At 40.9% G+C, this 27556-nt stretch overlaps 2 long non-coding RNA genes across 2 annotated transcripts; both read left to right on the top strand.

Moving 5' to 3' along the window:
• The first annotated feature begins 3830 nt into the window (after positions 1–3830).
• LOC119334744 lies at positions 3831–5252 on the top strand. Its single transcript, XR_005161524.1, has 5 exons — positions 3831–3932; positions 4359–4407; positions 4764–4793; positions 4932–5024; positions 5102–5252. It is a non-coding gene; the product is annotated as an uncharacterized LOC119334744 (long non-coding RNA).
• Positions 5253–6164: 912 nt separating this feature from the next.
• Positions 6165–7725, top strand: LOC119331658. The gene is made up of 3 exons (XR_005160611.1): positions 6165–6308; positions 6416–6485; positions 7334–7725. It is a non-coding gene; the product is annotated as an uncharacterized LOC119331658 (long non-coding RNA).
• Positions 7726–27556: the final 19831 nt, after the last annotated feature.

The following is a 27556-nucleotide window of genomic DNA, read 5'->3' as shown; positions in this document are numbered from 1 at the left end:
TAGATCACTACAAGATTAACAAAACATCCTTAGTGATCATCCTCATAAGAGGCACGGACCACTAGGAAACAACATGAACATATGGCAATATGAGATAAACAGCTTAAGTACTTCGTGGAAATGCTAAGTCCCTGAAATCAGGATTACCAAGAGCACCACTTTTCAACCTTGTTCTAGTCACCACAGACATCACAAAAATACATGGGTTGCACCTCTAGAAAGATGACAAAACCCTTAACAAAACATATGTAGAACTCATACGCATAGCATGCACACAATAATCATGGCCAAAATGACAAAAAGCTAAATGGAGCAGCAGATCTGACAAATATCTCAAGTAGCCCTCTTCTAAAAGCATTTAGGGCATCAAGATGAACTCAAATGAAAATGATGCAATGGAATGAAATGATGTACTCTCTGAGGTGAACATTTTGATATCCTATATGCCCAAAACGCAGCTACGGATACAAAGTTACGAGGCTATGAACATGAGCAAAAAAATTATGGACTTAGGGGAAAAAACGGGGTCAACCCTAAAATTTGGATCTGGATCTGGGAACACGGTTCCCGAGGTTCGACACCGTAGCCAAAAGGGATCAGAAAATACAATTGCAAGCATGTGAACATGGCAAAAACATAATCAGTTCTCAGACTTAGTGAAAACTGGCACATGCTGAAACATAACTCAAGTAGGCATGTTTACGAGCTCGATGCACTCACTACAGAGCAAGTCATGACAAGCTAAGCATACAACCATTAAGAATACACAAAATGCAAGCTAGACATGGCAAGAACAATAGCATAGCATGCACGGATCAACTACAACATCATCGGCAAAATTGCAAACAAGTTGACAATCTGCCCAGATTCACAAAGTAGCAAACGTAGATCTCGATTGACTCAAGCTAGGGTGCTCCATATTTGCAAACAAAGACATGGATGGATAGATCACTACAAGATTAACAAAACATCCTTACTGATCATCCTCAAAAGAGGCACGGATCAGTAGGAAACAACATGAACATATGGCAATATGAGATAAACAGCTCAAGGAATTAGTGGAAATGCTAAGTTCTTGAAATCTGAATTACCAAGAGCACCACTTTGCAAACTTGTGCTAGTCACCACACATATCAAAAAAATACATGGGTTGCACCTTTGGAAAGATGACAAAACCCTTAACAAAACATATGTAGAACTCATAGGCATAGCATGCACACAATAATCATGGCCAAAATGACAAAAAGCTAAATGGAGCAGCAGATCTGACAAATATCTCAAGTAGCCCTCTTCTAACAGCATTTAGGTCATCAAAATGAACTCAAATGAAAATGATGCAATGGAATGAAATGATGTACTCTCTGAGTTGAACATTTTGAGATGCTATATGCCCAAAACGGAGCTACGGATGCAAAGTTACGAGGCTATGAATATGAGCAAAAAAATTATGGACATAGGGAAAAAAACGGGGTCAACCCTAAAATTTGGATCTGGATCTGGGAACACGGTTCCCGAGATCGACACCGTAGCCAAAAGGGATCAAAAAATACAATTGCAAGTATGTGAACATGGCAAAAACATAATCAGTTCTCAGATTTAGTGAAAACTGGCACATGCTGAAACATAACTCAAGTAGGCATGTTTACGAGCTCGATGCTCTCACTACAGAGCAAGTCATGACAAGCTAAGCATACACCCATTAAGAAGACACAAAATGCAAGCTAGACTGTCAAGAACAATAGCATAGCATGCACAGATCAACTACAACATCATCGGCAAAATTGCAAACAAGTTGACAATCTGCCCAGATTCACAAAGTAGCAAATGTAGAGCTCGATTGACTCAAGCTAGGTGCTCCATAATTGCAAACAAAGATATGGATGGATAGATCATTACAAGATTAACAAAACATCCTTACTGATCATCCTCAAAAGAGGCACGGATTACTAGGAAACAACATGAACATATGGCAATATGAGATAAACAGCTCAAGTACTTCGTGGAAATGCTGTCCCTGAAATCAGTATTACCAAGAGCACCACTTTTCAAGCTTGTTCTAGTCACCATAGACATCACAAAAATACATGGGTTGCACCTCTGGAAAGATGACAAAACCCTTAACAAAATATATGTAAAACTGATGGGCATAGCATGCACACAATAATCATGGCAAAAATGACAAAAAGCTAAATGGAGCAGCAGATCTGACAAATATCTCAAGTAACCCCTTTTCTAACAACATTTCGGGCATCAAGATGAAGTCAAAAGAAAATGATGCAATGTAATGAAATGATGTACTCTATGAGATGAACACTTTGATATGCTATATGCCCAAAACAGAGCTACGGATGCAGAGTTACGAGGCTATGAACATGAGCAAAAAAATTAGGGACTCAGGGATAAAAACGGGGTCAACCCTAAAATTTGGATCTGGATCTAGGAATACGGTTCCCGAGGTTCGACGCTGTAGCCAAAAGGGATCAGAAAATAAAATTGCAAGCATGTGAACATGGCAAAAACATAATCAGTTCTCAGATTTAGTGAAAACTGGCACATGCTGAAACATAACTCAAGTAGGCATGTTTACGAGCTCGATGCTCTCACTACAGACCAAGTCATGACAAGCTAAGCATACACCCATTAAGAAGACACAAAATGCAAGCTAGACATGTCAAGAACAATAGCATAGCATGCACGGATCAACTACAACATCATCGACAATATTGCAAACAAGTTGACAATCTGCCCAGATTCACAAAGTAGCAAAAGTAGAGCTCGATTGGCTCAAGCTAGGGTGCTTCATAATTGCAAACAAAGACATTGACGGATAGAGCACTACAAGATTAACAAAACATCCTTACTGATCATCCTCAAAAGAGGCACGAATCACTAGGAAACAACATGAAGATATGGCAATATGAGATAAACAGCTCAAGGACTTAGTGGAAATGCTAAGTCCCTGAAATCAGGATTACGAAGAGCACCACTTTGCAAGCTTGTGCTAGTCACCACAGACATCACAAAAATACATGGGTTTCACCTCTGGAAAGATGACAAAACCCTTAACAAAACATCGAACATATAAATGACGCTAGACTACCCGCCATCCTGGGTGAATTGCGTTCGCTGCTACGTCTCGTTCGCACGATCTATTGCAGATTGTACCTTTTAAAGCGCTGTTAAAGGCTGAGCCGTCCATTCTTCTTTACTTATGCATTTCACTTCTATGTGCATGACTGATGTGTCCTGTTTGGTGGGGCTTCAGCAAATCGTGTGGGTATTTTCTAATTTATTAGTACCCAAAGTATTCACCCCAACGGTGAAAACCTAAAAGAAACGAGTGACTCCCTCCTCTCTCTCTTCTATTTTCTCCCTCGCCTAGCCCAGCGCCGCCGCCATCGCCTCCTCGCCCAGCCCAGCACCGATGCCATCGCCGCCTCCTCTCCGAGCATCGCCGCCGCCGCCTCCTCTCCCAGCACCGACGCCGACGCCATAACCCCTTCCCCTCTATCCCATGGGGTCGGGGTGAGCACCGTCGACCCCATCGTTTGTCCTCTGCCCACGCAAGTCCGTTCACCTCGGCCTCCTCCTGTGTCGTCATCGGCGCAGCAGAGGCGGTCGAGCTGTTGAGGTGAGCAGCGTCGGGCAACTGTACGGTGTGTACTCTTCTTTTTTTCTTATTCGTCGATGACGCATCTGTGCTTTCCCGCGTCGCCTCACCTGCTACCACCAACAACAGCATAGGGATCTAGGCGAGGAAGAGCTGCAGCCGACCGCCAAGGGGGAGGGGCCCAAGGATAGGCCTGCGCTGGCGGTGGCGATGACAGAGGCGGAGGTGCAAGTGAAGGAGCAGGACGGAGGAGTGGTGGACAAGGCCACCATGGCCGCCTTTGACACAGCGCCTGCATCTTCATCCACTGCCTCTCTGCCATGTACGTGGCTCCTACCATGCATCTCCTTGTTAGTTAGGATGACTTCTTTTTGGGTAATCTTGGTGACTAATTTGATGTTTCTGTTGAATGTTTGGGGGATTTCCTGGGGGGGGGGATAGTGGTAGTTAATTTATTGGCATCAGTTAGCACTTTTGAAGATTAGTTTATTGACTTGAGGTTACAATCCATGAAATTTACATTTTTGGTATTTCCTTCTTATTGCTCATCACATTTTTATATATGTGTGCCATGGTTAAAGTTTGCTACTATTATTTCACAGAAATAGTTAGCTATAGAGGTTAGTTGATCAATTTGGTTATAGCTTATGGTGCATACCAAGAACAAACGATTGTTTTTGAAAGGTTTGATTGCAGGTATACCCAAATCAAGGTCTTTTATCTAATTGGGTGGATAACTACTTTTCAGGTGTCTTCTGATTACCACAATAACACAATTTCCTTATTCATGCTTTACGGTTAGTATTTTTTTTCACTCTGACAAATTAACTTTTGTTGGTTGCATGTCAAGTAACAAAGCTAATACTTTTTGTTGCTTCATTGGCATGGTTAGTTTTACATCATTTACTAAGTTGAAAGCAGTTGAGATGTATAACTTAATATCTACTGTTTTGTTGCGCGTTGCTATTCCTTGAGGCTGCTCGAAGATGATCCTTATTTCATATGCAGACAGCTAATTGCTGTAACATGTTTATACTGGTTGGCGTAGCTGTTTGGATGGCAGTTTTCATAGCTTAGTGGCATTGTTTTAGCATGTCTTTTTTTTCTCTGTATCCTGTTGGTGCCTTTGGAAACTAAGAATTACTTTTTCTAGGATTCTTGCTGGAGGAGATGAACTTTTATGGTGAGTTTTTCCCCTGTATGCCTCGCTTCAGATAAGGTTTACCTCTGTTTAGTGCCATTATTGTTGTTGAACAATTGAAGATGTCTTAAATGCACATAACATTGCTAAACCTGTAGGCTGATGCTATTGTTATTATAGAGGAGCTGTTCAAGGCCAAGGTTTTCCTTGTGAGAATGCCATAATTACAAGAAAAGATTGCCTGAAAGGTCTTTATGGAGATGCACTCACTCGGTCAGTTGCCCATTGTATTTTTTGGCCTGTTTGTTACAATTTCTTGCGGCACATACTGCTGTTCGTACAACCTGCAGGTTAGAGGGCCTGTCGAGGCTAGCGTGAGGTCTGCTATGGCATCGATGATGTAGGTGTCATGACTGTGAGGACTGCTCACACTTCTCCGCTCACAAACCGTGTGGCAGAGTAAATACTCCGGTCCACGACAATTAGACCTTCCTCCCTCCTAGCTATGGTATTGCAGCGATCTTGTTCCACCTTCATTCGTTGAGTTGAAGCATTAGAAGACATCCTATTTTTCTAGCTATATTTTGCAATGTTACTGGTGAAATATTTTGTATATGGGTGAGGATATGGTCGCAGTGGCATGAGCTTTTTCATACATTGATTTGTTTATGCAAACCGATGTTTTCTGTTGTTAGGATCATCTGCTCTTTGATACATATTTATTACCTTCACTATGCTCATGGTGCTGCCATGCTACTATTTCTTAATAAGCTTCTCCATCAAACATGTTCTAATTATGTCTTTCGAGCTGGGGGTTGCTCACCTGACCTTTCATGAAAAAGATGGCAATCTGTTCGGTTTGCGATCATTTATTTATTTTAATTAAGATACCTAGGAAAGTTAGACAGACATAAAACTTGGTCTAGGAACTCCTTGATATTGCAATGGGTACTCTGTTTTCATCTCAATTTATTAGTTGCTAGAGGTTGTACCTTTGACGTGGACCATAAGTTGTCCATATGAGCTGAACTTTCTCCAGAGGAGAAAGTCCCGATGCAAGCCGCCATGTTTCTTAGCTGTAAATTTAGTTTTACCATCGTCTGAAGAATTTCTTCCTACCTAGTTGCTAGGCCTGACCAGTATTCAGGCACCCTAGCCTTTTTGTCCCTTGGCAAGAAACCTTGGCAGGTGCCATGAGCTACAGAAGCTGGAGTCCGAAACTCCTAGAGGGATTGGAAGGTTTACGGTGTTTGAAATGAGAACCCAATAAAATTCTTTTCCATGTCGTTGTCCAGCTGGAACTGATATTCTTATTTCTCTCGTTAACACTGGATAATGTGTGTATTCCGTACTTGTATCATGCTTTTTGGGAAATAATTGGAAGATTGCTCGTTAACTTATTTCTCACTTGACCCCATCTATCCAGGTGCCACAAAGTGCCCAGGCAGCAGGAAGCACATATAAAACCATTGATGCTCTTTTCCGTAGGAGAAATAAGTGAACGGGCAATCTTTTCATCTCTGTATAAATTCAGATGTGATTAGCCAGGTCCAGAAGGTTTGGTCTATTTCTCACTTAATCCCATCTGTTCCTCTTTAGATAGTACTTTTTCTTTGAGTTCATATGCGATTAGCCTTCATGATGCATGGATGCAAATTTTGCAGTTGGATTCTTGATGTGCACATAAATACGTTGAGAAGATGGAACTAGAATTAAGCTTCCGTCCATCTGCAGGTTAGCATATGCCATTAATAGCAAAAGATCCTTCTCAATGTTACATGTGCTTGAGCTGCTATTTTGAAACATAACTGTTGAGGTGCTTATCTTTTAGTTTGAGTTTTGTTAATATGGTCTGAATTTATCATAATTATACTATTTTAAGACGAATATAAATTGCTGGAGTTAATATATGTCATGACCCACTGATCATGAACAACAATCAACTCCTAGCCATGCCAAAACAAAGCTAAAGATGGATATTGCAAAGAAAGGTATGACATGATAACCAATACGGACAACAACAAGATAGTATAATCCTTCAACATAAGTAAAACATAAGATGGGGTCAACAAGCATATGCTTGCCTTGCTGGTCAACGTCCTGATGAAGCTGCGGATCGAACTCATAACACCCCTCGTTGCCGGACTCTATTGAAACGACGAAGAAACCTTGGAAAAGAAGCAAACAGAGAAAAATCAGTATTCATTAATTTCCAAAATGTGTAGAGCGCATGAATTGTATGAGATGTCACGCAGAAAGTTGAAAATGAAGCTACTGAAATTGGCAACAAAAATTTTCTTGGGCGTCTTAGAATGCAAGTTGTGAATTTTTAAAGAATTAAAGACATTTTGTTAAAGTACATCATCTTTTAGACTGACTAAGCTTGATTTTGTTATGGATTTTACAAGTTTGAGCACTTTTATGTGATTTTCCTCATAAATCAAATGTTAGAGTGAAAACTTTTATATACAGGGAAGTCCAGCCTTAGTCTGACATTGTGACAAGCAAGTAAATTAAACAGTACTGAATATGCCATCTTTCTTCATAGCTAATCAATCTCTCTTTCTCTCATCTGCACGCAGGTCACGGCTAACGTCATCAAGCATCAACATGAAGAAACAAGCAGCCAACAGAATGCAGCAAAGCAGCTAGCGGCAGCAAGCAGCAAACAACATCAGCAGCATGCAGCCAGCAACATGCAGAGGCGATTTCTCACCTTGCTGTTAGTGCCGAGGTCGGGCGGAGCAGAGCAACGAGCTCCACACAGTGGCAATGATGATCAGCGTCGAGGAAGAATTAGGAGGGACCCATGGCTTTGAATGCCGAGGTCAGGCGGAGCAGAGCAACGAGCACCACACAGCGGCAATGACGGTCAGCGTTGAGGAATAAGTAGGAGGGACCCATGGCGTGGTCCAGGGGAGACGTGGACAACGCGGAGCCCATCACGGTCTGTCGAGTTGTTCGGTGAGGAGGATGAGCGCAGCGGCGACCGACGAAACCGAAGAAGGCAGCCTCGGTCCAAGAGGTTCCTGCGCGCTGGCACCTGGAATCACCATTAAAGGGACGACAGGAGCAACATTAATGAAGCTAGGAGTCTACTAGGAGCAAGAATGCACCAGAAATACGAGGTGGTTCCCGGCGGTGTCCAGCGGGCATGCATGTCAGAGCCAGAGGTGTGGACGTCCATCCCGACCGAGGGCTGGTGTATCCGGCCGATTCATCCGGTTGACGTTGCAACAGCGACTGGCATCCCCGGCGGGCTGGACGAGAAAGGGGATCTAGGAGGGAAATGAAGTGAGGGAAGCAACGGGGCAGAGTAGGAGAAAAGGTGAAGGGGTAGGGGTTTGCCGGCGCGTGTGGGCGTGGTGGTTCAGTAGTGGGGGCCGGTGGCAGCTGTCTTCCATCATGTATGCTGAAGGCATTCCATCTAAAACAACATTGAGTGCGTGTTTAGATCAGGTAAGACAATGGCAAGAATAAATCCACCTATCTGACTTTCCTCTAGGAATTTCAATTTGTCAGGAGCTGAAATATTGTGACCCGTGTTCACTTATGTGTTGCTAACTTTACAAGCGGCAATCACACACTGATTACACCATGTACTATTGGATTGACGCACTTCCTTGAGCTCTATGCGGTGCACCTGTCAAAGTTGGTAAATGAAGCGGTAAGTTTTTCTTTTTTTCGGGGTCAGGGTCATGAGAAGCGGTAAGTTAAACTTGAAGAGAAGCGCCAGTCCACAACAATCTGTCATTCTCCCCTCCACAGTGCACGTGGCACCCTTCACAACAAATGAAGCACAGAAGCGACATCTCTACAAAAACCAGAGCCAAATCCAACGGCATCGTTGCTCGAAAAACACCACACCGATAAATGCAATATATAGTGATACTTATCGATAATTCACTTCTGAGCCCAGGCTCAGCTGCACCCGCGTTGATTGAAAAACAAATACAAGAAAAATTTGAAAAAAATCCATTTTTTGTACGGTAGATAATTTGATGCGTGAGGTCCGCTCTAATTTTCAAACCATTTGAACATCTGAGCAGCTTTTGGCAAAAAAAAAACAAATTCAGGGTCTATAAAAAAGTTTACTGTTCACGCACTACCCGGTTTGTCCTTTTTGCTCTTTTTAACTGAGAGCTACTTAGATGTCGAAATGGTCTGGAAATTGGAGTGGACCTCACGCAATAAATTTTCTACCACTAAAACAAATGGAATTTTTTCTTCCTGACCGGGTGCAGATGAGTTTGGGCACCGAAATGTTGCACTCGCTACTTATGAACTTTTTCCTTATGTTTGAAGATTACCGGTCTCTAAATATTCTAACTCGCATGCCTTCAAAGCTTGGTTTGCTCCCGCCCTTTGCGCCATCGGCGCAACGGGTCATCTAGTATGTAGAACTCATGGGCATAGCATGCACACAATAATCATGGCAAAAATGACAAAAAGCTAAATGGAGCAGCAGATCTGACAAATATCTCAAGTAGCCCTCTTCTAACAGCATTTCAGGCATCAAGATGAACTCAAATGAAAATCGTGCAATGGAATAAAATGATGTACTCTTTGAGATGAACATTTGATATGCTATATGCCCAAAACGGAGCTACGGATGCAAAGTTACGAGGCTATGAACATGAGAAGAAAAATTAGGGACAGGGAAAAAAACGGGGTCAACCCTAAAATTTGGATCTGGATCTGGGAACACGGTTCCTGAGGTTCGACGCCGTAGCCAAAAGGGATCAGAAAATACGATTGCAAGCATGTGAACATGGCAAAAATATAATCAGTTCTCAGATTTAGTGAAACTGGCACATGCTGAAACATAACTCAAGTAGGCATGTTTACGAGCTCGATGCTCTCACTACAGAGCAAGTCATGACAAGCTAAGCATACACCCATTAAGAAGACACAAAATGCAAGCTAGACATGTCAAGAACAATAGCATAGCATGCACAGATCAACTACAACAGCATCGGCAAAATTGCAAATAAGTTGACAATCTACCCAGATTCACAAAGTAGCAAAAGTAGAGCTCGATTGACTCAAGCTAGGTTGCTCCATAATTGCAAACAAAGACATGGATGGATAGATCACTACAAGATTAACAAAACATCCTTACTGATCATCCTCAAAATAGGCACGAACCACTAGGAAACAACATGAACATATGGCAATATGAGATAAACAACTCAAGGACTTAGTGGAAATGCTAAGTCCCTGAAATCAGGATTACCAAGAGCACCACTTTTCAACCTTTTGCTAGTCACCACAGACATCACAAAAATACATGGGTTGCACCTCTAGAAAGATGACAAAACCCTTAACAAAACATATGTAGAACTCATAGGCATAGCATGCACACAATAATCATGGCCAAAATGACAAAAAGCTAAATGGAGTAGCAGATCTGACAAATATCTCAAGTAGCCCTCTTCTAACAGCATTTAGGGCATCAAGATGAACTCAAATGAAAATGATGCAATGGAATGAAATGATGTACTCTCTGAGTTGAACATTTTGATATGCTATATGCCCAAAACGAAGCGACGGATGCGAAGTTACGAGGCTATGAACATGAGCAAAAAATTATGGACTTAGGGAAAAAAATGGGGTCAACCCTAAAATTTGGATCTGGATCTGGGAACACGGTTCCCGAGGTTCGACACCATAGCCAAAAGGGATCAGAAAATACAATTGCAAGCATGTGAATATGGCAAAAACATAATTAGTTCTCAGACTTAGTGAAAACTGACACATGCTGGAACATAACTCAAGTAGGCATGTTTACGAGGTCGATGCACTCACTACAGAGCAAGTCATGACAAGCTAAGCATACACCCATTAAGAAGACACAAAATGCAAGCTAGACATGGCAAGAACAATAGCATAGCATGCACAGATCAACTAGAACATCATCGGCAAAATTGCAAACAAGTTGACAATCTGCCTAGATTCACAAAGTAGCAAACGTAGAGCTCGATTGACTCAAGCTAGGGTGCTCGATAATTGCAAACAAAGACATGGATGGATACATCACTACAAGATTAACAAAACATCCTTACTGATCATCCTCAAAAGAGGCACAGATCACTAGGAAACAACATGAACATATGGCAATATGAGATAAACAGCTCAAGGACTTGGTCAAAATGCTAAGTCCCTGAAATCAGGATTACCAAGAGCACCACTTTGCAAGCTTGTGCTAGTCACCACAGACATCACAAAAATACATGGGTTGCACCTCTGGAAAGATGACACAATCCTTAACAAAACATATGCAGAACTCATGGGCATAGCATGCACATAATAATCATGTCAAAAATGACAAAAAGCTAAATGGAGCAGCAGATCTGACAAATATCTCAAGTAGCCCTCTTCTAATAGCATTTCGGGTATCAAGGTGAACTCAAATGAAAATGATGCAATGGAATGAAATGATGTACTCTCTGAGATGAACATTTTGATATGCTATACGCCCAAAGCGGAGCTAGGGATGCAAAGTTACGAGGCTATGAACATGAGCAAAAAAATTATGGACTTGGGGAAAAAAACGGGGTCAACCCTAAAATTTGGATCTGGATCTGGGAACACGGTTCCCGAGGTTCGACGCCGTAACCAAAAGGGATCAGAAAATACAATTGCAAGCATGTGAACATGGCAAAAACATAATCAGTTCTCAGACTTAGTGAAAACTGGCACATGCTGAATCATAACTCAAGTAGGCATGTTACCGACCTCGATGCACTCACTACAGAGCAAGTCATGACAAGCTAAGCATACACCCATTAAGAAGACACAGAATGCAACATAGACATGTCAAGAACAATAGCATAGCATGCACGGATCAACTACAACATCATCGGCAAAATTGCAAACAAGTTGACAATCTGCCCAGATTCACAAAGTAGCAAAAGTAAAGCTCGATTGACTCAAGCTAGGGTGCTCCATAATTGCAAAGAAAGACATGGATGGATATATCACTACAAGATTAATAAAACATCCTTACTGATCATCCTCAAAAGAGGCACGGATCAGTAGGAAACAACATGAACATATGGCAATATGAGATAAACAGCTCAAGGACTTAGTGGAAATGCTAAGTTCCTGAAATCAGAATTACCAAGAGCATCACTTTGCAAACTTGTGCTAGTCACCACACACATCAAAAAAATACATGGGTTGCACCTTTGGAAAGATGACAAAACTCTTGACAAAACATATGTAGAACTCATAGGCATAGCATGCACACAATAATCATGGCCGAAATGACAAAAAGTTAAATGGAGCAGCAGATCTGACAAATATCTCAAGTAGCCCTCTTCTAACAGCATATAAGGCATCAAGATGAACTCAAATGAAAATGATGCAATGGAATGAAATGATGTACTCTCTGAGATGAATATTTTGATATGCTATATGCCCAAAACGGAGCTACGGATGCAAAGTTACGAGGCTATGAACATGAGCAAAAAAAATATGGACTTAGGGAAAAAAACGGGGTCAACCCTAAATTTTGGATCTGGATCTGGGAACACGGTTCCCGAGGTTCGACACCGTAGTCAAAAGGTATCAGAAAATACAATTGCAAGCATGTGAACATGGCAAAAACATAATCAGTTCTCAGATTTAGTGAAAACTGGCACATGCTGAAACATAACTCAAGTAGGCATGTTTACGAGCTCGATGCTCTCACTACAGAGCAAGTCATGACAAGCTAAGCATACACCCATTAAGAAGACACAAAATGCAAGCTAGACATGTCAAGAACAGCATAGCATGCACTGATCAACTACAACATCATCGGCAATATTGCAAACAAGTTGACAATCTGTCCAGATTCACAAAGTAGCAAAAGTAGAGCTCGATTGGCTCAAGCTAGGGTGCTTAATAATTGCAAACAAAGACATTGACGGATAGAGCACTACAAGATTAACAAAACATCCTTACTGATCATCCTCAAAAGAGGCACGAATCACTAGGAAACAACATGAAGATATGGCAATATGAGATAAACAGCTCAAGGACTTAGTGGAAATGCTAAGTCCCTGAAATCAGGATTACGAAGAGCACCACTTTGCAAGCTTGTGCTAGTCACCACAGACATCACAAAAATACATGGGTTTCACCTCTGGAAAGATGACAAAACCCTTAACAAAACATATGTAGAACTCATGGGCATAGCATGCACACAATAATCATGGCAAAAATGACAAAAAGCTAAATGGAGCAGCAGATCTGACAAATATCTCAAATAGCCCTCTTCTAACAGCATTTCAGGCATCAAGATGAACTCAAATGAAAATCGTGCAATGGAATGAAATGATGTACTCTTTGAGATGAACATTTTGATATACTATATGCCCAAAACGGAGCTACAGATGCAGAGTTACGAGGCTATGAACATGAGAAGAAAAATTAGGGACAGGGAAAAAAAACGGGGTCAACCCTAAAATTTGGATATGGATCTGGGAACACGGTTCCTGAGGTTCGACGCGGTAGCCAAAAGGGATCAGAAAATACAATTGCAAGCATGTGAACATGGCAAACGCATAATCAGTTATCAGATTTAGTGAAAACTGGCACATGCTGAAACATAACTCAAGTAGGCATGTTACCGACCTCAATGCACTCACTACAGAGCAAGTCATGACAAGCTAAGCATACACCCATTAAGAAGACACAAAATGCAAGCTAGACATGTCAAGAACAATAGCATAGCATGCACGGATCAACTACAACATCATCGGCAATATTGCAAACAAGTTGACAATCTGCCCAGATTCACAAAGTAGCAAAAGTAGAGCTCGATTGGCTCAAGCTAGGGTGCTTCATAATTGCAAACAAAGACATTAACGGATAGAGCACTACAAGATTAACAAAACATCCTTACTGATCATCCTCAAAAGAGGCACGAATCACTAGGAAACAACATGAACATATGGCAATATGAGATAAACAGCTAAATTACTTCGTGGAAATGCTAAGTCCCTGAAATCAGGATTACCAAGAGCACCACTTTGCAAGCTTGTGCTAGTCACCACAGACATCACAAAAATACATGGGTTGCACCTCTGGAAAAATGACACAATCCTTAACAAAACATATGTAGAACTCATGGGCATAGCATGCACACAATAATCATGTCAAAAATGACAAAAAGCTAAATGGAGCAGCAGATCTGACAAATATCTCAAGTAGCCCTCTTCTAACTGCATTTCGGGCATCAAGGTGAACTCAAATGAAAATGATGCAATGGAACGAAATGATGTACTCTCTGAGGTGAACATTTTGATATGCTATATGCCTAAAACGGAGCTACGGATGCAAGGTTACGAGGCAATGAACATGAGCAAAAAAATTATGCACTTGGGGAAAAAACGGGGTCAACCCTAAAATTTGGATCTGGATCTAGGAACACGGTTCCCGAGGTTCAACGCCGTAACCAAATGGGATCAGAAAATACAATTGCAAGCATGTGAACATGGCAAAAACATAATCAGTTCTCAAACTTAGTGAAAACTGGCACATGCTGAAACATAATTCAAGTAGGCATGTTACCGAGCTCGATGCACTCACTAAAGAGCAACTCATGACAAGCTAAGCATACACCCATTAAGAAGACACAAAATGCAAGATAGAATTGTCAAGAACAATAGCATAGCATGCACGGATCAACTACAACATCATTGGCAAAATTGCAAACAAGTTGACAATCTGCCCAGATTCACAAAGTAGCAAAAGTAAAGCTCGATTGACACAAGCTAGGGTGCTTCATAATTGCAAAGAAAGACATGGATGGATAGATCACTACAAGATTAACAAAACATCCTTACTGATCATCCTCAAAAGAGGCACGGATCAGTAGGAAACAACATGAACATATGGCAATATGAGATAAACAACTCAATGACTTTGTGAAAATGCTAAGTCCCTGAAATCAGGATTACGAAGAGCACCACTTTACAAGCTTGTGCTAGTCACCACAGACATCACAAAAATACATGGGTTTCACCTCTAGAAAGATGACAAAACCCTTAACAAAACATATGTAGAACTCATGGGCATAGCATGCACACAATAATCATGGCAAAAATGACAAAAAGCTAAATGGAGCAGCAGATCTGACAAATATCTCAAGTAGCCCTCTTCTAACAGCATTTCAGGCATCAAGATGAACTCAAATGAAAATCATGCAATTTTATATGCCCAAAACGGAGCTACGGATGCAGAGTTACAAGGCTATGAACATGAGAAGAAAAATTAGGGACTTAGGGGAAAAAAACGGGGTCAACCCTAAAATTTGGATCTGGATCTGGGAACACGGTTCCTGAGGTTCGACGCCGTAGCCAAAAGGGATCAGAAAATACAATTGCAAGCATGTGAACATGGCAAAAACATAATCAGTTCTCAGATTTAGTGAAAACTGGCACATGCTGAAACATAACTCAAGTAGGCATGTTTACGAGCTCGATGCTATCACTACAGAGCAAGTCATGACACGCTAAGCATACACCCATTAAGAAGACATAAAATGCAAGCTAGACATGTCAAGAACAATAGCGTAGCATGCACGGATCACCTACAACATCATCGGCAAAATTGCAAATAAGTTGACAATCTACCGAGATTCACAAAGTAGCAAAAGTAGAGCTCAATTGACTCAAGCTAGGGTGCTCCATAATTGCAAACAAAGACATGGATGGATAGATCACTACAAGATTAACAAAACATCCTTACTGATCATCCTCAAAAGAGGCACGGACCACTAGGAAACAACATGAACATATGGCAATATGAGATAAACAGCTCAAGTACTTCGTGGAAATGCTAAGTTCCTGAAATCAGGATGACCAAGAGCACCACTTTTCAACCTTGTGCTAGTCACCACAGACATCACAAAAATACATGGGTTGCACCTCTGAAAAAATGACAAAACCCTTAACAAAACATATCTAGAACTCATAGGCATAACATGCACACAATAATCATGGCCAAAATGACAAAAAGCTAAATGGAGCAACAGATCTGACAAATATCTCAAGTAGCCCTCTTCTAACAGCATTTAGGGCATCAAGATGAACTCAAATGAAAATGATGCAATGGAATGAAATGATGTACTCTCTGAGATGAACATTTTCATACGTTATATGCCCAAAACGGAGCTACGGATGCAGAGTTACGAGGCTATGAACATGAGAAGAGAAATTAGGGACTTAGGGAAAAAAACGGGGTCAACCCTAAAATTTGGATCTGGATCTGGGAACACGGTTCCTGAGGTTCGACGCCGTAGCCAAAAGGGATCAGAAAATACAATTGTAAGCATGTGAACATGGCAAAAACATAATCAGTTCTCAGATTTAGTGAAAACTGGCACATGCTGAAACATAACTCAAGTTGGCATGTTTACGAGCTCGATGCTCTCACTACAGAGCAAGTCATGACAAGCTAAGCATACACCCATTAAGAAGACACAAAATACAAGCTAGACATGTCAAGAACAATAGTATAGCATGCACGGATCAACTACAACATCATCGACAAAATTGCAAATAAGTTCACAATCTACCCAGATTCACAAAGTAGCAAAAGTAGAGCTCGATTGACTCAAGCTATGGTGCTCCATAATTACAAACAAAGACATGGATGGATAGATCACTACAAGATTAACAAAACATCCTTACTGATCATCCTCAAAAGAGGCACGGACCACTAAGAAACAACATGAACATATGGCAATATGAGATAAACAGCTCAAGTACTTCGTGGAAATGCTGTCCCTGAAATCAGGATTACCAAGAGCACCACTTTTCAACCTTGTGCTAGTCACCACAGACATCACAAAAATACATGGGTTTCACCTCTAGAAAGATGACAAAACCCTTAACAAAACATATGTAGAACTCATAGGCATAGCATGCACACAATAATCATGGCCAAAATGACAAAAAGCTAAATGGAGCAGCAGATCTGACAAACTCAACTAGCCCTCTTCTAACAGCATTTAGGGCATCAAGATGAACTCAAATGAAAATGATGCAATGGAATGAAATGATGTACTCTCTGAGGTGAACATTTTGATATGCTATATGCCCAAAACGGAGCTATGGATGCAAAGTTACGAGGCTATGAACATGAGCAAAAAAATATGGACTTAGGGAAAAAACCGGGGTCAACCCTAAAATTTGGATCTGGATCTGGGAACACGGTTCCCGAGGTTCGACACCGTAGCCAAAAGGGATCAGAAAATACAATTGCAAGCATGTGAACATGGCAAAAACATAATCAGTTCTCAGACTTAGTGAAAACTGGCACATGCTGAAACATAACTCAAGTAGGCATGTTTACGAGCTCGATGCACTCACTACAGAGCAAGTCATGACAAGCTAAACATACACCCATCAAGAAGACACAAAATACAAGCTAGACATGGCAAGAACAATAGCATAGAATGCACGGATCAACTACAACATTATCGACAAATTTGCAAACAAGTTGACAATCTGCCCAGATTCACAAAGTAGCAAAAGTAGAGCTCGATTGACTCAAGCTAGGGTGCTCCATAATTGCAAACAAAGACAAGGATGGATAGATCACTACAAGATTAACAAAACATCCTTACTGATCATCCTCAAAAGAGGCACGGATCACTAGGAAACAACATGAACATATGGCAATATGAGATAAACAGCTCAAGGACTTTGTGGAAATGCTAAGTCTCTGAAATCAGGATTACCAAGAGCACCACTTTGCAAGCTTGTGCTAGACACCACACATATCCAAAAAATACATGGGTTGCACCTCTGGAAAGATGACAAAACCCTTAACGAAACATATGTAGAACTCATGGGCATAGCATGCACACAATAATCATGGCAAAAATGACAAAAAGCTAAATGGAGCAGCAGATCTGACAAATATCTCAAGTAGCCCTCTTCTAACAGCATTTCGGGCATCAAGATGAACTCAAATGAAAATGATACAATGCAACGGAATGATGTACTCTCTGATATGAACATTTTGATATTCTATATGCCCAAAACGGAGCTACGGATGCAAAGTTACGTGGCTATGAACATGAGCAAAAAAATTATGGACTTGGGGAAAAAAACGTGGTCAACCCTAAAATTTGGATCTGGATCTGGGAACACGGTTCCCAAGGTTCGACGCCGTAGCCGAAAGGGATCAGAAAATACAATTGCAAGCATGTGCACATGGCAAAAACATAATCAGTTCTCAGACTTAGTGGAAACTGGCACATGCTGAAACATAACTCAAGTAGGCATGTTTACGAGCTCGATGCACTCACTACAGAGCAAGTCATGACAAGCTAAACATACACCCATTAAGAAGACACAAAATACAAGCTAGACATGGCAAGAACAATAGCATAGCGTGCACGGATCAACTACAACATCATCGGCAAAATTACAAACAAGTTGACAATCTGCCCAGATTCACAAAGTAGCAAAAGTAGAGCTCGATTGACTCAAGCTAGGGTGCTCCATAATTGCAAACAAAGACAAGGATGGATAGATCACTACAAGATTAACAAAACATCCTTACTGATCATCCTCAAAAGAGGCACGGATCACTAGGAAACAACATGAACATATGGCAATATGAGATAAACAGCTCAAGGACTTTGTGGAAATGCTAAGCCCCTGAAATCAGGATTACCAAGAGCACCACTTTGCAAGCCTGTGCTAGTCACCACACACATCAATAAAATACATGGGTTGCACCTCTGGAAAGATGACAAAACCCTTAACAAAACATATGTAGAACTCATGGGCATAGCATGCACACAATAATCATGGCAAAAATGACAAAAAGCTAAATGGAGCAGCAGATCTGACAAATATCTCAAGTAGCCCTCTTCTAACAGCATTTCGGTCATCAAGACGAACTCAAATGAAAATGATGCAATGGAATGAAATGATGTAATCTCCGAGGTGAACATTTCGATATGCTATATGCCCAAAACGGAGCTACCGATGCAGAGTTACGAGGCTATGAACATGAGCAAAAAAATTAGGGACTTAGGGAAAAAATGGGGTCAACCCTAAAATTTGGATCTGGATCTGGGAACACGGTTCCCGAGGTTCGACGCCGTAGCCAAAAGGGATCAGAAAATACAATTGCAAGCATGTGAACATGGCAAAAACATAATTGATTCTCAGACTTAGTGAAAACTGGCACATGCTGAAACATAACTCAAGTAGGCATGTTTACGAGCTCGATGCACTCAGTACAGAGAAAGTCATGACAAGCTAAGCATACACCCATTAAGAAGACATAAAATGGAAGCTATACGTGGCAAGAACAATAGCATAGCATGCACGGATCAACTACAACATCATCGGCAAAATTACAAACAAGTTGACAATCTGCCCAGATTCACAAAGTAGCAAAAGTAGAGCTCGATTGACTCAAGATAGGGTGCTCCAAAATTTCAAACAAAGACATAGATGGATAGATCACTACAAGATTAACAAAACATCCTTACTGATCATCCTCAAAAGAGGCACGGATCACTAGGAAACAACATGAACATATGGCAGATCTGACAAATATCTCAAGTAGCCTTCTTCTAACAGCATTTCGGGCATCAAGATGAACTCAAATGAAAATGATGTAATGGAATGAAATGATGTACTCTCTGAGATGAACATTTAGATATACTATATGCCCAAAACGGAGCTACGGATGCAGAGTTACGAGGCTATGAACATGAGCAAAACAATTAGGGACTTAGGGAAAAAAACGGGGTCAACCCTAAAATTTGGATCTGGATCTGGGAACACGGTTCCCGAGGTTCGACGCCGTAGCCAAAAGGGATCAGAAAATACAATTGCAAGCATGTGAACATGGCAAAAACATAATCAGTTCTCAGACTTAGTGAAAACTGGCACATGCTGAAACATAACTCAAGTAGGCATGTTTACGAGCTCGATGCACTCACTACAGAGCAAGTCATGACAAGCTAAACATACACCCATCAAGAAGACACAAAATACAAGCTAGACATGGCAAGAACAATAGCATAGCATGCACGGATCAACTACAACATTATCGACAAAATTGCAAACAAGTTGACAATCTGCCCAGATTCACAAAGTAGCAAAAGTAGAGCTCGATTGACTCAAGCTAGGGTGCTCCATAATTGCAAACAAAGACAAGGATGGATAGATCACTACAAGATTAACAAAACATCCTTACTGATCATCCTCAAAAGAGGCACGGATCACTAGGAAACAACATGAACATATGGCAATATGAGATAAAAAGCTCAAGGACTTTGTGGAAATGCTAAGTCTCTGAAATCAGGATTACCAAGAGCACCACTTTGCAAGCTTGTGCTAGTCACCACACATATCCAAAAAATACATGGGTTGCACCTCTGGAAAGATGACAAAACCCTTAACGAAACATATGTAGAACTCATGGGCATAGCATGCACACAATAATCATGGCAAAAATGACAAAAAGCTAAATGGAGCAGCAGATCTGACAAATATCTCAAGTAGCCCTCTTCTAACAGCATTTCGGGCATCAAGATGAACTCAAATGAAAATGATACAATGCAACGGAATGATGTACTCTCTGATATGAACATTTTGATATTCTATATGCCCAAAACGGAGCTACGGATGCAAAGTTACGTGGCTATGAACATGAGCAAAAAAATTATGGACTTGGGGAAAAAAACGTGGTCAACCCTAAAATTTGGATCTGGATCTGGGAACACGGTTCCCAAGGTTCAACGCCGTAGCCGAAAGGCATCAGAAAATACAATTGCAAGCATGTGAACATGGCAAAAACATTATCAGTTCTCAGACTTAGTGGAAACTGGCACATGCTGAAACATAACTCAAGTAGGCATGTTTACGAGCTCGATGCACTCACTACAGAGCAAGTCATGACAAGCTAAACATACACCCATTAAGAAGACACAAAATACAAGCTAGACATGGCAAGAACAATAGCATAGCATGCACGGATCAACTACAACATTATCGACAAAATTGCAAACAAGTTGACAATCTGCCCAGATTCACAAAGTAGCAAAAGTAGAGCTCGATTGACTCAAGCTAGGGTGCTCCATAATTGCAAACAAAGACAAGGATGGATAGATCACTACAAGATTAACAAAACATCCTTACTGATCATCCTCAAAAGAGGCACGGATCACTAGGAAACAACATGAACATATGGCAATATGAGATAAACAGCTCAAGGACTTTGTGGAAATGCTAAGCCCCTGAAATCAGGATTACCAAGAGCACCACTTTGCAAGCCTGTGGTAGTCACCACATACATCAATAAAATACATGGGTTGCACCTCTGGAAAGATGACAAAACCCTTAACAAAACATATGTAGAACTCATGGGCATAGCATGCACACAATAATCATGGCAAAAATGACAAAAAGCTAAATGGAGCAGCAGATCTGACAAATATCTCAAGTAGCCCTCTTCTAACAGCATTTCGGTCATCAAGACAAACTCAAATGAAAATGATGCAATGGAATGAAATGATGTAATCTCCGAGGTGAACATTTCGATATGCTATATGCCCAAAACGGAGCTACCGATGCAGAGTTACGAGGCTATGAACATGAGCAAAAAAATTAGGGACTTAGGGAAAAAAATGGGGTCAACCCTAAAATTTGGATCTAGATCTGGGAACACGATTCCCGAGGTTCGACGCCGTAGCCAAAAGGGATCAGAAAATACAATTGCAAGCATGTGAACATGGCAAAAACATAATCAGTTCTCAGACTTAGTGAAAACTGGCACAAGCTGAAACATAACTCAAGTAGGCATGTTTACGAGCTCGATGCACTCACTACAGAGCAAGTCATGACAAGCTAAACATACACCCATCAAGAAGACACAAAATACAAGCTAGACATGGCAAGAACAATAGCATAGCATGCACGGATCAACTACAACATTATCGACAAAATTGCAAACAAGTTGACAATCTGCCCAGATTCACAAAGTAGCAAAAGTAGAGCTCGATTGACTCAAGCTAGGGTGCTCCATAATTGCAAACAAAGACAAGGATGGATAGATCACTACAAGATTAACAAAACATCCTTACTGATCATCCTCAAAAGAGGCACGGATCACTAGGAAAGAACATGAACATATGGCAATATGAATAAACAGCTCGAGGACTTAGTGGAAATGCTAAGTCCCTGAAATCAGGATTACCAAGAGCACCACTTTGCAAGCTTGTGCTAGTCACCACACATATCCAAAAAATACATGGGTTGCACCTCTGGAAAGATGACAAAACCCTTAACGAAACATATGTAGAACTCATGGGCATAGCATGCACACAATAATCATGGCAAAAATGACAAAAAGCTAAATGGAGCAGCAGATCTGACAAATATCTCAAGTAGCCCTCTTCTAACAGCATTTCGGGCATCAAGATGAACTCAAATGAAAATGATACAATGCAACGGAATGATGTACTCTCTGATATGAACATTTTGATATTCTATATGCCCAAAACGGAGCTACGGATGCAAAGTTACGTGGCTATGAACATGAGCAAAAAAATTATGGACTTGGGGAAAAAAACGTGGTCAACCCTAAAATTTGGATCTGGATCTGGGAACACGGTTCCCAAGGTTCAACGCCGTAGCCGAAAGGCATCAGAAAATACAATTGCAAGCATGTGAACATGGCAAAAACATAATCAGTTCTCAGACTTAGTGGAAACTGGCACATGCTGAAACATAACTCAAGTAGGCATGTTTACGAGCTCGATGCACTCACTACAGAGCAAGTCATGACAAGCTAAACATACACCCATTAAGAAGACACAAAATACAAGCTAGACATGGCAAGAACAATAGCATAGCATGCACGGATCAACTACAACATTATCGACAAAATTGCAAACAAGTTGACAATCTGCCCAGATTCACAAAGTAGCAAAAGTAGAGCTCGATTGACTCAAGCTAGGGTGCTCCATAATTGCAAACAAAGACAAGGATGGATAGATCACTACAAGATTAACAAAACATCCTTACTGATCATCCTCAAAAGAGGCACGGATCACTAGGAAACAACATGAACATATGGCAATATGAGATAAACAGCTCAAGGACTTTGTGGAAATGCTAAGCCCCTGAAATCAGGATTACCAAGAGCACCACTTTGCAAGCCTGTGGTAGTCACCACATACATCAATAAAATACATGGGTTGCACCTCTGGAAAGATGACAAAACCCTTAACAAAACATATGTAGAACTCATGGGCATAGCATGCACACAATAATCATGGCAAAAATGACAAAAAGCTAAATGGAGCAGCAGATCTGACAAATATCTCAAGTAGCCCTCTTCTAACAGCATTTCGGTCATCAAGACGAACTCAAATGAAAATGATGCAATGGAATGAAATGATGTAATCTCCGAGGTGAACATTTCGATATGCTATATGCCCAAAACGGAGCTACCGATGCAGAGTTACGAGGCTATGAACATGAGCAAAAAAATTAGGGACTTAGGGAAAAAAATGGGGTCAACCCTAAAATTTGGATCTAGATCTGGGAACACGGTTCCCGAGGTTCGACGCCGTAGCCAAAAGGGATCAGAAAATACAATTGCAAGCATGTGAACATGGCAAAAACATAATCAGTTCTCAGACTTAGTGAAAACTGGCACATGCTGAAACATAACTCAAGTAGGCATGTTTACGAGCTCGATGCACTCACTACAGAGCAAGTCATGACAAGCTAAGCATACACCCATTAAGAAGGCACAAAATGCAAGCTAGACATGGCAAGAACAATAGCATAGCATGCACGGATCAACTACAACATCATCGGCAAAATTGCAAACAAGTTGACAATCTGCCCAGATTCACAAAGTAGCAAAAGTAGAGCTCGATTGACTCAAGCTAGGGTGCTCCATAATTGAAAACAAAGACATGGATGGATAGATCACTACAAGATTAACAAAACATCCTTACTGATCATTCTCAAAAGAGGCACAAATCACTAGGAAACAACATGAACATATGGCAATATGAGATAAACAGCTCAAGGACTTTGTGGAAATGCTAAGTCCCTGAAATCAGGATTACCAAGAGCACCACTTTGCAAGCTTGTGCTAGTCACCACACACATCAAAAAAATACATGGGTTGCACCTCTGGAAAGATGACAAAACCCTTAACGAAACATATGTAGAACTCATGGGCATAGCATGCACACAATAATCATGTCAAAAATGACAAAAAGCTAAATGGAGCAGCAGATCTGACAAATATCTCAAGTAGCCCTCTTCTAACAGCATTTCGGGCATCAAGATGAACTCAAATGAAAATGATACAATGCAACGAAATGATGTACTCTCTGATATGAACATTTTGATATTCTATATGCCCAAAACGGAGCTAAGGATGCAAAGTTACGTGGCTATGAACATGAGCAAAAAAATTATGGACTTGGGGAAAAAACGTGGTCAACCCTAAAATTTGGATCTGGATCTGGGAACATGGTTCCCGAGGTTCGACGCTGTAGCCAAAAGGGATCAGAAAATACAATTGCAAGCATGTGAACATGGCAAAAACATAATCAGTTCTCAGACTTAGTGAAAACTGGCACATGCTGAAACATAACTCAAGTAGGCATGTTTACGAGCTCGATGCACTCACTACAGAGCAAGTCATGACAAGCTAACCATACACCCATTAAGAAGACACAAAATGCAATCTAGACATGTCAAGAACAATAGCATAGCATGCACGGATCAACTACAACATCATCGACAAAATTGCAAACAAGTTGACAATCTGCCCGGATTCACAAAGTAGCAAAAGTAGAGCTCGATTGACTCAAGCTAGGGTGCTCCATAATTGCAAGCAAAGACAAGGATGGATAGATCACTACAAGATTAACAAAACATCTTTACTGATCACCCTCAAAAGAGGCACAGATCACTAGGAAACAACATGAACATATGGCAATATGAGATAAATAGCTCAAGGACTTTGTGGAAATGCTAAGTCCATGAAATCAGGATTACCAAGTGCACCACTTTGCAATCTTGTGCTAGTCACCACACACATCACAAAAATACATGGGTTGCACCTCTGGAAAGATGACAAAACCCTTAACAAAACATATGTAGAACTCATGGGATAGCATGCACACAATAATCATGGCAAAAATGACAAAAAGCTAAATGGAGCAGCAGATCTGACAAATATGTCAAGTAGCCCTCTTCTAATAGCATTTCGGGCATCAAGATGAACTCAAATGAAAATGATGCAATGGAACGAAATGATGTACTTCCTAAGATGAGCATTTAGATATGCTATATGCCCAAAACAGAGCTACGGATGCAAAGTTACGAGACTATGAACATGAGCAAAAAAATTAGGGACTTAGGGAAAAAACGGGGTCAACCCTAAAATTTGGATCTGGATCTGGGAACACGGTTCCCGAGGTTGGACACCGTAGCCAAAAGGGATCAGAAAATACAATTGCAAGCATGTGAACATGGCAAAAACATAATCAGTTCTCAGACTTATTGAAAACTGGCACATGCTGAAACATAACTCAAGTAGGCATATTTACGAGCTCGATGCACTCACTAAAGAGCAAGTCATGACAAGCTAAACATACACCTATTAAGAAGACACAAAATGCAAGCTAGACATATCAAGAACAATAGCATGGCATGCACGAATCAACTACAACATCATCGGCAAAATTGCAAACAAGTTGACAATCTGCCCAGATTCACAAAGTACCAAAAGTAGAGCTCGATTGACTCAAGCTAGGTTGCTCCATAATTGCAAACAAAGACATGGATGGATAGATCACTACAAGATTAACAAAACATCCTTACTGATCACCCTCAAAAGAGGCACGGATCACTAGAAAACAACATGAACATATGGCAATATGAGATAACCAGCTCAAAGACTTAGTGGAAATGCTAAGTCCCTGAAATCAGGATTACCAATAGCACCACTTTGCAAGCTTTTGCTAGTCACCACACACATCAAAAAAATACATGGGTTGCAACTCTGGAAAGATGACAAACCCTTAACAAAACATATGTAGAACTCACGGGCATAGCATGCACACAATAATCATGGCAAAAATGACAAAAAGCTAAATAGAGCAGCAGATCTGACAAATATCTCAAGTAGCTCTCTTCTAATATCATTTCGTGCATCAGGATGAACTCAAATGAAAATGATGCAATGGAATTAAATGATGTACTCTCTGAGACAAACATTTTGATATGCTATATGCCCAAAACGGAGCTACGGATGCAAAGTTTCGAGGCTATGAACATGAGCAAAAAAATTAGGGACTTACGGGAAAAAAACGGGGACAACCCTAAAATTTGGATCTGGATCTGGGAACACGGTTCCCGAGGTTCGACGTCGTAGCGAAAAGGGATAACAAAATACAATTGCAAGTATGTGAACATGGCAAAAACATAATCGGTTCTCAGACTTAGTGAAAACTGGCACATGCTGAAACATAACTCAAGTAGGCATGTTTACGAGCTCGATGCACAAACTACAGAGCAAGTCATGACAAGCTAAGCATACACCCATTAAGAAGACACAAAATGCAAGCTAGACATGTCAAGAACAATAGCATAGCATGCGCGGATCAACTACAACATCATCGGCAAAATTGCAAACAAGTTGACAATCTGCCCAGATTCACAAAGTAGCAAAAGTAGAGCTCGATTGACTCAAGCTAGGGTGCTCCATAATGTAAACAAAGACATGGATGGATAGATCACTACAAGATTAACAAAACATCCTTACTGATCATCCTCAAAAGAGGCATGGATCACTAGGAAACAACATGAACATAAGGCAATATGAGATAAACAGCTCAAGGACTTAGTGGACATGCTACGTCCCTGAAATCAGGATTACCAAGAGCACCACTTTGCAAGCTTGTGCTAGTCACCACACACATCAAAAAAATACATGGGTTGCACCTCTGGAAAAGATGACAAAACCCTTATCAAAACATATGTACAACTCATGGGCATAGCATGCACACAATAATCATGGCAAAAATGACAAAAAGCTAAATGGAGCAGCAGATCTGACAAATATCTCAAGTAGCCCTCTTCTAATAGCATTTCAGGCATTAAGATGAACTCAAATGAAAATGATGCACTGGTATGAAATGATGTACTCTCTGAGACGAACATTTTGATATGCTATATGCCCAAAACGGAGCTACGGATGCAAAGTTTCGAGGCTATGAACATGAGCAAAAAAATTAGGGACTTACAGAAAAAAACGGGGTCAACCCTAAAATTTGGATCTGGATCTGGGAACACGGTTCCCGAGGTTCTACGTCGTAGCCAAAAGGGATCACAATATACAATTGCAAGCATGTGAACATGGCAAAAACATAATCAGTTCTCAGACTTAGTGAAAACTGGCACATGCTGAAACATAACTCAAGTAGGCATGTTTACGAGCTCGATGCACTCACTACAGACCAAGTCATGACAAGCTAAGCATACACCCATTAAGAAGACACAAAATGCAAGCTAGACATGTCAAGAACAATAGCATAGCATGCACGGATCAACTACAACATCATCGGCAAAATTGCAAACAAGTTGACAATCTGCCCAGATTCACAAAGTAGCAAAAGTAGAGCTCGATTGACTCAAGCTAGGGTGCTCCATAATGCAAACAAAGACATGGATGGATAGATCACTACAAGATTAACAAAACATCCTTACTGATCATCCTCAAAAGAGGCACGGATCACTAGGAAA

This window comes from Triticum dicoccoides, chromosome 7A, assembly GCF_002162155.2.
Source record: "Triticum dicoccoides isolate Atlit2015 ecotype Zavitan chromosome 7A, WEW_v2.0, whole genome shotgun sequence".
NCBI classification, from domain to species: domain Eukaryota; kingdom Viridiplantae; phylum Streptophyta; class Magnoliopsida; order Poales; family Poaceae; genus Triticum; species Triticum dicoccoides.
The sequence above is the reverse complement of the archived record's forward strand: the minus strand, read 5'-3'. Positions and strand labels throughout refer to the sequence as shown.